The following is a 13,855-nucleotide window of genomic DNA, read 5'->3' as shown; positions in this document are numbered from 1 at the left end:
AATGACTGGTCACTATGATGTGCACTGACCACCAGGGGTCAGACACTCAACACATGAGCTGTCCCCTGGTGGTTAGTGCACTCCCACAGCCAACCTCCCCCAGCCAGCCAACCTCTCATGGTCCCACCCCCTGGCCAGCAGGCCCTGATTGCCTGATTGGGGCCAGGCCTTGGGCTGGGATAGGGAACTGAGGATGGGTGGCAGTGGATGCGCCCCTTTCCCAGGGGGAGCCGAGGGCTGGCTCCCTCCCTGGGGCCAGTGGCCAACCTCCTGTACCCCATTCTTTTTCCTTGCCAGCAGGCCCTGATCAGCCCACTGCCCACCTGCTATGGTGGCGGCACTGCAGCCAGGGAAGGAGGAGGGGAAAAGCGGGGAACTGTGTGGTGGTGGGGCTCTGATGATGGCGTCAGCATCTGGTGTCCATTCCTTCCATGCCTGGCCTGGCAACCATCGCCTCCTCTCCCAATCCTGCTGGGACCTTGGGGCCCCAATCAGCCTGGCCCCAATTGGCCTGGCCCTGATTGGCCCTGATCGCTGGCCAGGCCTAGGGACCCCACACATACACAAATTTCGTGCACTGGGTCTCTAGTATTTTTATAATGGTGAAACAGTTTGCTCCTATTTCCAGTTCCATGGTGATTTAATTAAAACATATAGCCTTGGTGTAAAACTTTATCCAAGACATTTTGAAAGTTTAAACAAGCCATATACTCAGTGTCTGTTTTTCTACGTTAATATTTATCACTCACAGAAGTCTATTCGATTGGTCAGGCATGATTTATGCTTAGGGAAACTACATTACCTTTCCCAAATAGATTATGTTTGAGAAAGTGTTCCATGGTCCTGCTCTTTATTTTATATATATGCAATTCGTTCTAACCAATTTTTATTGATGCTGGGAACTGGGAGGCCTATCTTGGGATGCCTTTCCATAGAGCATTTACAAGTGTAAGGTATTCATAATGTATGTGCTGCCAAATGCGACGTGCATCTGGGCACACATTCTCCCCTTTGAATTGTCATTCTATTGACAAGAGTAAAATGAACACAACAGTCAAAAGGTAGAAAAAAACCCATGTGCCCATCACCAGATGAATATATATTTCATCCATGAAAAAGGGTGGGGGCCCTAGCTGGTTTAGCTCACTGGATAGAGCATCAGCCTGCAGACTGAAGGTTCCCGGGTTCAATTCTAGCCAAGGGCACTTGCCTAGGTTGCCAGCTTGATCCCCATTAGGGGGCGTGCAGGAGGCAGCCAATCAATGATTCTCTCTCATCATTGGTGTTTCTATCTCTCCCTCTCCCTTCCTCTCTGAAATCAATAAAGAAATGTATTAAAAAAAAAGGGTGGGGGTGAGGGGGAGAGATCAACTAAAGGACTTGTATGCATGCATATAAGCATAAGCAATGGATGTGGACAACAGGGGGTGAGGTGAGGGCAGGATTGGGGGGATGAGGGGACATTAGGGGGATAAGGACACATTTGTAATATCTTAATCAACAAAGGGGGAAAAAAAGAATTCATGTGTTGCCTTAACTGGTTTGGCTCAGTGGATAGAGTGTCAGCCTGCAGACTGAAGTGTCCCAGGTTTGATTCCGGTCAAGGGCATGTACCTTGGTTGCGGGCACATCCCCAGTAGGAGGTGTGCAAGAGGCAGCTGATCGATGTTTCTCTCTCATCGATGTTTCTAACTATCCCTCTCTCTTCCTCTCTGTGAAAAATCAATAAAATATATTTTTTTAAAAATCAATAAGATATATATTTAAAAAACGAAGTGAAATCTTAGCATATTCCACAAAATGGATGGACTTGGAAAACATTATGCTAAGTGAAATATGCCACACACAAAAGGGAAAATATTGCATGATTCCACTTATATGAAATATATAGAATAGGTGAATTCATAGAGATAGAAAATAGATGAGAAGCTATCAGGGGCTCATAGGAAGAGGGAATGGGGAGTTGGTGCTTAGTGGTTATAGAGTTTCTGTTTCTATTAAGGGTGATGCAATGATTTTAAAATAGTGGTGATGGTTGCACAATATCGTGGACATAATTAATGCCACTGGACTGGAAATTTTAAATTAGTCAAAATGGCAAATTATGTTTTATATATCTTACCATAGTTTAAAGAAATTAATAATTTAATGTAATAAAAACAATGATTATACACTTTAACTGGGAAAATTGTACGGTATATGAGTAATATCTCAAAAAGCTGCTTTAAAAAGTCAATTAATGAGTGGAGAGTTGAAGCGTATACCCCTTTAGTGCCTTTGTTATCCTTTCCTTGGAAGAAAACATAGACATAATAATAACTCTAAAGTGACAAGAAAAGTTTCTACTCTCACCATGAAAGCAACCCAGGAGTCTAGGCTGATTCTGGGAAATGTGTGGACATCAACACACGAATGGTATTCTATAATGTGCAATCATCATTAATGCACTTTAAAAGTTTAAAAATAAGGTTTCTATTGGAAAGTCTTATTAAATACATTCTGTCTCACTCCCTCTCTTGGCAGAGCTGGTCATATTTCCAGAATGTCTTTAGGTGCCTGCGATGGATCATTTTGTTCCCCTCCTTCCCCCCCTCCCCTTCCCTACGCTCCCCACTCCACCTAGGAACTTTGCAAACTAAGAGAATTGCTTTGTAGTCTGAAGGGCTCCCTGAGTCTGTGAGCTGCCTGGCTTTGCCAAGATTGCCAGCCTGCCAAATATCAGCTGCCAAAAGACTAGCCCAGGCTTCCTCGTGTAATGAAAGTACAAAAAAGACCATGTGCTTAGAGGACTTGCCCAATTTTGTCTGCTTCATAGAGAAAATAAATCTCTGAAGAAGTCCAAGAGAGAGCTACCATCTGGTCAGGCTCCTGGCTTTCTCAATATGGCTCCCACCGCCTATCGCCAAGTGTCAGGAGGGCTTCCTGTGCTGGACGGAGGCGGGCTGCGGAGTGCAGGGCCAATATGCTAAATCAGATGGGAGCCTAATGAGGTGGGACTTGGCAGATTGATTTCAACCTGCAGTCTCATCATTGCTTCTGGCACATTCACAGAAGGGTCAACATTTCAGCAATAAAAATTGGAGCAATTTAATAGCTGGCTCTGTAGTTGCTGACTATCTGTTAATTTTTTGAAGAAACCACAACATATTCAAGTCAAAACTTACCCAACTGCTACAACACTGTGCATCCCAGATGACTCGAAGGCAACACTGTTGGAAAAAGCTTCAGAACTGTTTTCACAGTGCTGACACTTTGCAGCTCTTTGGCCCCATTTCTGCACACTTTGATATTCAGTCCTGAAAGCCAAAACCAATGTTTCTTTTGCTATGAAATTTCACATCTCACAAGAACCCTATTTTACAGTAGATCATAGTATGAAACCTGTGCACTTATTATGTAGCTACATTGACCTTGGTGATCAGCTTGGTTTAAACATTAATCATGTTTATTCATAGAAACTTTGCCTTTAATATCTGAAGATGGTAATAATTAATAAGGTCAACATATTGATCTATATGTTCATATTTCAGATTTTTAGCAAGATTAGAAGTCATTGGTAGGTGTGCAGATTTTGGATCAGAAAGATCAGTACCAATTTGAGACTGTGAGAGAATTGAATTATTTTTATTATTTTATTTTTAATTTATTATTAGTAAAGGTTGTACATTAATATTTTTCTTCTTGAACTCAGAACTCTCTTCTATAAATTCTCCAGTCTAGTGAAACATCTGTATGCAGTTGTCCCCTGAGCCAAACTCTTCAGCACAAACTGAGCCTCAAGATCACATCATATGCAAGTTTGTTTCTCCCAGCTGTGTTGTGCTGTTGTCACTTGAACACACTGGGAACCCCCTAAGGGATTCCCCTCTCCTTCATCTCTCTATCTAGTCAGGCATCAGGTCCTATTGTTCATGCCCCTGTCCCTTCCTTTCCCCTGAATGGATGCAGAAAATGCCACCCCACAACATGCTGCTTTGGCATAGATTATTTTGAATGGAAGGTACTTGAGAAACTGCAGATGCAGGAAAAGTTCTTTTCTACCTAAAAGCAGATCATAAAATTTCCCATGAGAGGTGAAAAAGGTCAAGGGATTAAGAAGTACAAATTGGCAGTCACAAAATAATCATGGGGTGTAAAGTACACCATAGGGAATATAGTCAATAATATTATAATAACTACGTATGGCACCAAACAGGTACTGGAAATATTGAGGGGGAACACTTTATAAAGTCCGTGATTGTCTAACCACCATGTTGTACACCTGAAACCAATACAAAATGATATTAAAATTTAAAAAATGAGTATTCAGTAAAAAATACCTTAACTTTGTAAAAGAACAATATTCATAAAAAGATAGTACATTATAAAAATTGATAAATTCACCAATTTGGAATTGTATGCAATAAAAATGCCAGACTTGCTGCTTTTTCAGTGGAATCAGAAAAATCCAGGTTTGATATGAATTGTTAACTACAGTGGACATACAATATTATATTAGTTTCAGGTATATACCCCAGTGATTAGACATTAATTACATAACTTAATAAGTGATTATCTTGACAAATCTCACACCCATTTGACACCATACATAGTTATTAGAATATTATTGACTATATTCTTTATGCTATACTTTACATCCATATGACCATTCTGTAACTATCAATTTGTGCTCCCCGCAACTCCTCTCCTATCTGGCAACTGTCAAAACATTCTCTGCCTCTATGAGTCTGTTTCTGTTTGCTTGTTGATAGATATGCATTTATTGCCATTTTATTGTTCATAATTTTTTTCCTTCTTCTTCTTAAAGAAGAACCTTTAATATTTCATAATATTGTTTTGGTGTTGATGAACTCCTTTAGCTTTTTCTTGTCTGGTAAGCTCTTTATCTGTCCTTTGATTTTAAGTGATAGCTTTGCTTGGTAGAGTAATCTTGGTTGGAGGTCCTTACTTTTCCTCACTTTGAGTATTTCTTGCCAATCCCTTCTGACCTGCAAAGTTCCTGTTGAGAAATAAGCTGATAGTCTATGGGAGCTCTTTTGTAGGTAACTAGCTTAACAATAAAGGTAATTAGGTTTGGTGCCAGGTGAGTACTGGAAATATCAGGGACCACTTTGTAAAGTACATGATTGTCTAAGCATTGTGCTGTACACTTGAAACTAATACAAAATAATATTTAATATAAACAATAATTGAAAAAAACCCACAGATACTCCATTGTCACCTGCCAGCAGGAAGAATATAATTATTTTCTTATAAGAAATATGACATCATTTAATATGGCAAATGAGTTCATTATATATATATTATAAAATTTATTTAATTTTTTTAAATTTTCAATTACAGTTGGAATATATAATTCCTCTTGTTTGGAACTTTCTGTGCTTCCTGGATTTGCATGTATATTTCTTTCACCAATTTAGGAAAGTTTTCTGTCATTATTTTTTCAAATTGGTTTTCCATTTTCTTTTTCTCTCTTTCTTCTCTTTCCTGCATCCCTATGATGCGAACGTTGGTATGTTTGAAGTTGTCCCAAAGGCTTCTTACACTGTCTTATTTTTTTTTAATTCTTTTTTTTTTTTTCCTGTTCTGGTTGTGTGTATTTTTGCTTGTTGATATTCCAAGTCAATGATTGATTTTGGCTTCATCTACTTAATGTTAATTCCCTGTAAATTATTCTTATTTTCAGTTAGTGTATCCTTTATTTCTTTTGTAGGGTTTTCATGTCCTTCTTTATGCTGATGCAGTTCTAAGTTCATTGAGCATCCTTATAATTAGTGTTTTGAACGCTGCATCTAATAAATTGTTTGTCTCCATTTTGTTTAGTTCTTTTTCTGGAGTTTCGTACTGTTCTTTCATTTGGGACATGTTTCTTTATCTCCTCCTTTTGGCTGTCTCCATGTGTTTGTTTCTGTGTATTAGGTAGAGCTGCTATTTCTCCCATGCTTGGAAGAGTGGCCTAATGTAATAGGTGTCCTGTAGGTCCAGTGGCACAACCTCCCAGATCACCCAAGCTGTGAATTCAAGGTATGATCCCTCATGTGAGCTGTGTACATCCTACTCTTATATTTGAGCTTTGATTGCTGTTGGCATGTCAATGGGAGGGATTTACTCCAGGCTGATCAGCTATAATAACTAGTTGCAACCACTGACCACCAACCTCTAATCACCATGGAGGATCAGCTGTGCAGGCGCCCACCCCATAGAGCAGGACTGCCCACTCCTCCCACCCCCTGAGTGTGAAATTTGTGGAGGTGGTTGGGTGGTGGTGCTCCAACATTGTCTGAAGCTAGCCACTTGGTGCAATGGCTCTGGGGCCTCCTGTGAGGTGCAGGTCAAGGTCAGCCACCACTTGTGTTCTGTCCAGAGCCACCCAGCATGAGCTACAGAGCACTCTGCAGATGGCTGTTATATGTGCTAGGCTTCAAGGTGCACAGGCAAGGCCAAGCCATAAACCACGGCTGGCTGCTGCCGGTGCTGGACCTGGGGCCACTTCACAAAAGGTACAGGACTCACTGAAGCCAGATATTGTTTGTTTGAGAGATTTTAGGAAAATCTGAAGCTTGAGCCACGACAGGCCATTCTTATGGAAAAAAACTCTGGAAACAGTTTGGGTGGGTCCCAAAGTTGGGTGGGGTAGGGCCTCAGGGAATCACCATGGTGGGCAACGAGTGTGAGCCAGGTTGAGCCTCAGATATGGCACCCACCTGCCAGCTCTGTCAGAGGAGGGTTCGTCAAAGGGACAAAGGCCTCTGCCAGCATTTCTGTCTGGGAAAAACCTACCCCCCAGCTCTTGCCTGATGATGGACTGTTCTGTTTCTCCCTGTGTATATCTGGTGCCTTTCACATTGTCTACCCTCCTCAAAGTCAGCTTATTGAGGAAGGAAGAAATAGGGTCATTAAAGCTGCAGTATATGGATTAAGGAATGCTTACATTGCTATGCATGTGTACATTACTAGGTGAGTCCAGAGAAATCTTAAGGGAAAATGATATTTGAGTTGACACCTAAAGAGTGAACAGTCAGAGCTTCATAACCGTTAATAATTCTCTAATAGAACCAACTTTAAAGAGTAGACAAAAGGTTATTGTGGTAACTTCAATATAGGTGAAGGATAGTTTGTAAAAGAAAATGGCATTTTATTTCATTTTCAATTTCTCTAAAATCTTCCTCAAGAAGAAAAATTGTATGTTGTTTATCAGTTTAGCTTTTAAAAAATAAATTCTTCTCTACACTGAGATTAACAGTTTTAATTCAGTTTAGTGGACAGACTTTCCTGAGTAAAGTAGACAAAGAAACCAGTATTGAAGTAACTGGCTGAGGAGGCTAAACAGAAGGCCAAGATAAGACCAAGGGAAGAGACATCAGAGTAACAGACAAAAGTAGGAGAATTCCATGGCTAAGCTAACAGTCGGGCCAGTTGGACCCAGGCTGTTAATGCAGATAACTACCTAACTGATGGTTAAAATACAGGTTGCATGGTTCTTAGAGTCACCTGTGTTAAAAACAATTTAATCATTTCAGCTGCTTCAGTAACATTTACTTTCATACCTAAGTGCTTGTGAATATTACATGAATTAATCAACATAAAAGCTCCTTGAGAATTGAAGGTCTCTAGCACTTTATTTATAATCCTCATCCAAGGATATTTTTTCCATTGATTTTTAGACAGAGTGGAAGGGAGAGAGGGAGGAGGGAGAGAGAGAGAAACATTGATGTTGGAGAGATACATAGATTGGTTGCCTCTTGCTCAAGCCCCAGAGGAGGGTGGGGATTGAAACTGCAATTAAGGTAGGTGCCTTTGACTGGAATTTGAATCTGAGACCCTTCAATCCTTGAGCCGATGCTTTAACTAGTGAGCAAAACTGGCTAGGTTGCCAGTACTTTTACTTATCACCTTCCTTTGTGTGCTACAGTAGAGGTGTGCTTTGTTTTTTCTTTACAGAGTATACTAAAGAGCAATGATTAAGCATGTTCTCAAATAACATAAATGTGTACAAATAAATAACTACAGCAGGCCTCCCCTTATCCAGGACCTCCAATGGATCCCTGAAACTAGGGATAGTACCAAACCCTGAATTCTATATATACTATGCTTTTTCCATACACACATACCTATATAATCTTGAATTTATAAATTAGGCAATTTTATGGATAGAAGATTAGTTGTTCTGATAGATTTCAACAATCTTGGCATACAATTCTTTAAATTTGCTTATTAAATCAGGAACTTTCACATTTTCACTTAAAGGAAGCATTTTATGGCTCCTATTGAGCACTTTCAGCATTAACACTCTTGTTTGGGGGCCATTTTTAAGTAAAATAAGGGTGACTAACTATAAGCATTATGATATAGTGGTAGTCAATCTGATAACCAAGTCAGCTACTGAAAGACTAACAGGTGGGCAATGTATATGTAAGTATACTGGAAAAGGTACACTGGGTGGGGCGGGGTGGCACGGGACAGCACAGGATAGCAAGAGGTTTTATCACTCTACTCAAAACAGCACAAGATTTAAAACTTAGGAATTATTTTTTTCTAGATTTTCCATTAATTTTTTGAATCACAATTCGCTATGGGTAACTCAAACAATGGATTGCAAAACTGCAGATAAGGGGGCCACTGCTGTACCAGAATTATATGGAGACTCATAATGGTGTAAGTAATAGGAAGAAAATGCATCTGTAGACTCTTTTCCTATAGCTATGTGAGACCCCTGTGACCCCTGGAGGCCAGGCTGTTCCCATGATGCATAAGAAAAGTGCACAGAGGACTGAGGAGAGAGCCTATGGGCAGATCAGATACAAGATGAAATGCTGAGATTTCCCCAATAACCAGTTTGCCTCATACAAAATTTCTGCAGTTAATTAGTTTGACTCATGGGAGACATAACTTTAGTGACTGCAGACGCACCACTGAGCACTCTCCTTTGATATGTGCAGCCAGCGTTAGCAATGGGAGGTTGTGAGTGGATCTACCCATAGACCTGGAAAGTGAGCTTTCCTAGGACTCAATGAATAGCATGTCAGGGAATATTGTCATTGACTCTCATTTTCTGTGCTGGATATAAAGCAGTACTTTTCAAAAGGATTTCAAAAATGCAAGAACTCCATTTTCAAATAAGATAGTATATGTAACTTTCATATACATAATGATGAAAATAAAGATTCTCTGAATGAAGCTGGTGATTAAAGCCAATAATGGACTCCCTTCTTGGCCAGTCTCTGTGATGATGTCACTGCTCCTAGAGGCCCTCTCCCAGCTAACACAGACCTTCCTGGGATGGCTAAACCCAGGTCAGCCAATATCTTCCTTAAGCCAGGCTACATGGCAAGGTCTGGCGATGCCTGCCCATGGTCTGTGATGGATAAATAAGAAAGTACAGAAGGAAACATTGTCTCAGAGGGTAAAATAGGAATAGTGCTTCTACCACAACTGTGGATCCAAAAGGATCAAAATAGACACTCAGCCAGACTGGTACGTAGATGGTAGATAGTCCAAGGTGGGGCTGGGTGTAACTTCAGCTCAAGCCAGCAAGCAACGTTTTTGAACTTGGAGCAAATGTGAATTATAAGCTATTGAGATATTCCAGGGTGTTTGGATTTTCATATTTTCTTATTAGACATCTGAAACAGTTTCATTTGTATTTCATTGTTTTATTCATTTTATAATATTCCCAGATATAGGATATGTGTTTAGAGTTTAGTGAAAAGACATAAAAATGTATCGGGATTCAAAATTGACATTGCAGCAATACTTAGCCAATGACTATTAAGCACTGAACATGGAAATAGAGAAGATAAAACTTTCATGTGTTAGAAATTTATTTTTAATGAAGAGCATTTTCTGTCTACTTAAATCAAGTACTGGTACTGTAAATCAGTTGATCATAAATTATAAATGCTGATATTTGAAATATGCATGTGTACACTTAGACCATTAGAGTAGTCACTATTCTTTCATTATGCAAAACAAAGCATCCTCACAGCACAGTGCTTCAATGTGGAAAAAAATCACTAACATTCATTTTTGTCTCTGTCATTCTAATCAGTTTGAAAATAAATAGGGTTCCAAGTTGACAATATTTTATTCATTTTTTCTACCTGCTATTCATAGCTCACTGCTTTGGTATTTCTTGTAGGCCCAGGTTCAGTTCTGGGTAACCATGTATATAATACCTTATCCCCTGAACCAGAGCAGCCAGCCGAGCCCAGTCTGAATCTTCAGAAGCATAGCCTACTTGCAGATGTATAAGCCTGGAAATAAAGTGTGTTGCTCTAAGCCACTTGGTTTTAGAGAGGGTGGTTCCCAGCATTATTGTGGCAATCACTTATCCACATAGAACTTTAACCCTTCCTACTCCATGTCTTCCCTCCAAGCAGGTCTGAAGGAGAGAACATTCAGTCAAAAAGCACGTTGTTCGAATATGTAGAAAAATAGGTTGCAGTGACATCACTGAAGAGTGCTTCTGTCATCTTGATGGTTGTACTTAAAGCTGAAGAGGAATTCATCATATGCATCTAATGTGCCTTTGTTGCATAAAATATAGGCTCAGGTTTTTCACAGAAAAATCCATAGATGACATAACTAATGAAATGTATACATAGGATATGGTGAGACTCTCACTCCTATAGGGGCTCAGAATTTGCATATTTTGTCCCTTTGGAGGGAAAGATTAATCCCATGTCCTGACAGGAGTATTAACATGCTGAGTGTGTTGTGCATGGGCCATTATTGTTTTGTTCAGCTGGTAGAAAATATATAGCTTTCACTGTCACACAAAGACATTTTGCTGATGAAATGAGAAATTGCACGCAATGTGCTATAGATTAAAAGGAAAAAAAGGAAAGGCAGAAATCCTAGGGTCCCATCTCCAGTTTTCTAGGTCTGTGGTCTTAGGGGAGGCACTGGATCTCTCTGCTCTTTGTGCTCATACATAGAAATGATGTCTACATCAAAGTGCTGGTGTGAGGATCCACTGAGGATGCCGCGAAACTGCAAAGAGCTAGATGTACGTTACTCTGTTAAGAGGCGATGCATCATCACACTGAAGACTAATGGCTTTGAAGTCCTACAGACCTGGGTTGAATTCCAACTCTGTCATTACCTGCACATGTGAACTTGAGCAAGTTACCTTACTACCCTGAGCCTCAGGTTCCCCTGAATAAATTGGTAATAGCACCCTCTGTAGAGTGTGGGTACTAAATGAGCTACAGAATGTGAAGCTTTCAGGACAATACCTGGCATAGAGTAAGGGCTCAAAGTATGGCAGATGGCCTGATACCTTGCCTTGTTTTCTCAGCCTTGTTCATGCAGAGGCAGTGCACACAGGCATTGAACCTCTGTTGTCACACCATCTCTTTCACTGGGGAGATGATCTAAACATTTGTCAATCTTTCTGGCCTTTGGTTGCTGAAGATCTGTCCTCTTCCATCACTTTTGCTATTCATGATGGATGCTATTTTCCAGACTAGAGTTTTTACCAATTGCTTTTCTTCATATTTCCTTGACTAGTTTGACTCTCCAGTGCTCACTCTACAGGATAACATCTGGGTTAGGCTGAGTCCAGGAGGATCAGCCTTGCCTCACCCTGATGACTGTCCTGGATGTCCACCGACATCATTCATTACCGTACGATTTGGTATGTCTCCATGTGGCACCTAGAACATGCCAGGAGGAAGCTATAGGTAATTCATATTAGGGAAAACTCAGGTTCCCTGATCTCCAACATTTGTGAGGGTCTGAGCTTTCTCTATATACCAATCAACAATAGATTTGTTTTCTTTATCTTATAAATTGAAAATAGGGTCCAGGGTCAGTGAATTGTTTTCCCTGATATGAATTACCTGTAGCTACCTCCGTGCCAGGAACATCTAATTAGAACATCTAAAAATATTTAGTTTCATCTCAGTTCATCACCATTCCATCCCCAGTGAAGAAAATTTAGAAAAAGAAGAGAATTTGGAGAAGGATCAAAAGTCACACATAGCCCTCCCACCTCCCAGTGATGGCTGTTTACATTTTGATCTATTTTCTCTCAGTCATTTTTGCTGTGGACAGTTTTTACTAGACCATTTCCAAGTGAAAACTTTCAACAGTCTTCTGATAAAAGGCTGGGTGTCACTAAAGACATGCTGATGTCACAAAGCGAGGCCTCTTCCAGGCCCACACTGGGTATTTGGCATCTTTGTTTTTGGGCTTTTCCAAATCCCCAGTATCTGGGCTGGCCATCCAGAAAGATTGTTAAAATCATCATGACAACAAACACTTGCTGTCTTCAAAGTTTATGTCCACTTGAAACCAAGTATTTCTTAATGCTCCAAAGTATGTATCTGGCATTGTTTCTGCTTTACACATCTGCTTCTGTCTTTGAACTCTAATATTAATCTGAAGTTTGCATGCAGCTGCACAGTTCTAAGATAATTAGTTCTTTCTATTACATATTACGATGGATAGGGCAGACCTCAAAAACACTCAGAACTTGGATTTGCATGAACTCTGGGCAGTTAGAAGACTTTTCCAAAATTCAAATCAATCTTCTGGAAAAACTTGTACTACTTCCCAGTGCCTTCCTGAAATCTTTTACATTTTACCTCTTTCTGAATATTTTTCCTCTCAGCCTGCTTCTCTGCATTTTTATACTTAATCGCTGGCAGGACTTCATGATTCTCCTTGGGCTATGTCAGAGAGGACCAACCTGGAGGGGGTGAAGCCTGCTCTGATAGATATGCCAGCAAAGCACTGAGTTGGCTTTTTCGATTAAACATGGAGGACTTTGATGGCATGTCCTCTAGAGCAGCGGATCTCAACCTGTGAGTCGCGACCCCTTTGGGGGTCGAACGACCCTTTCACAGGGGTCGCCTAAGACCATTGGAAAACACATATATAATTACATATTGTTTTTGTGATGAATCACTATGCTTTAATTATGTTCAATTTGTAACAATGAAATTGGGGGCCACCGCAACATGAGAAACTGTATTAAAGGGTCGCGGCATTAGGAAGGTTGAGAACCACTGCTCTAGAGCTTCAGGAATTTGGAAACATGTATGCAAAGTGGTTTGACAGTAATCCCCCCACAAGAGATGAGACGCACAAGCCCAAGGACGCTGATGCAGTGCGCATGCCATGCGTTATAATTTGTTTCCACAGCTGGGCCATCATCCATAGAGAGGGATCCGGGCCTCTCAAAGAACAAAGACTCTAGGTGTTCTTGTTTTAGGTCCCATGTGTGTTGTCCATTGAAGGAGACAGAAGGCCAGGAAGGAGATGAACTGAACTCCTGACATCGGAGTGGGCAGGAGCTGGCCTGACGGGGAATGTGGCATGCTTGGATGGAAAAATAGTTTAAGCAAATTGCAGTGTTCACTTCCAATCAATGCAAGCCAGCTTGTACTTGCCCGGGAATACCACCCAGGAGGGCATCCCTCCCAAAACTCAGTTTCATGAACAGGGTTTGAAATGGAAATTTCTACTTGTTAACAGCATTCTTATTTGATTTATGCGTAGTGTCAAGATATATCATATCTTGGTTATTAATTTTCCCAGGAGACTGTCCTTATCTTTAAAAACAAACAGATAAAATGTCAAAATGTCAGATGCTTGTGTACAAGGGCAGTTCGCAGGCATGCTGTTGGTTTTATGCTCCCGTTCCTCATTCCTGCATATTGTTCTTATTAGGGATATATTCTGCTCAACCTGTAATTTTTTTCCCCTGAAACATCACATTATTTAAATATTTCCTTACTTTTAGAAAAACAAATTTTATAGTCTGGCCAAAACCCTGCTGGTAATTTTAACCTGGTAGAAAAGGCTGTTGTTTTTATTTGTTCTAGAATGTGCTCCATCGTGACGCTGG

Source organism: Myotis davidii, unplaced genomic scaffold, assembly GCF_000327345.1.
Source record: "Myotis davidii unplaced genomic scaffold, ASM32734v1 scaffold376, whole genome shotgun sequence".
Classification (NCBI taxonomy): Eukaryota; Metazoa; Chordata; class Mammalia; order Chiroptera; family Vespertilionidae; genus Myotis; species Myotis davidii.
Note: the sequence above shows the minus strand (reverse complement) of the source record.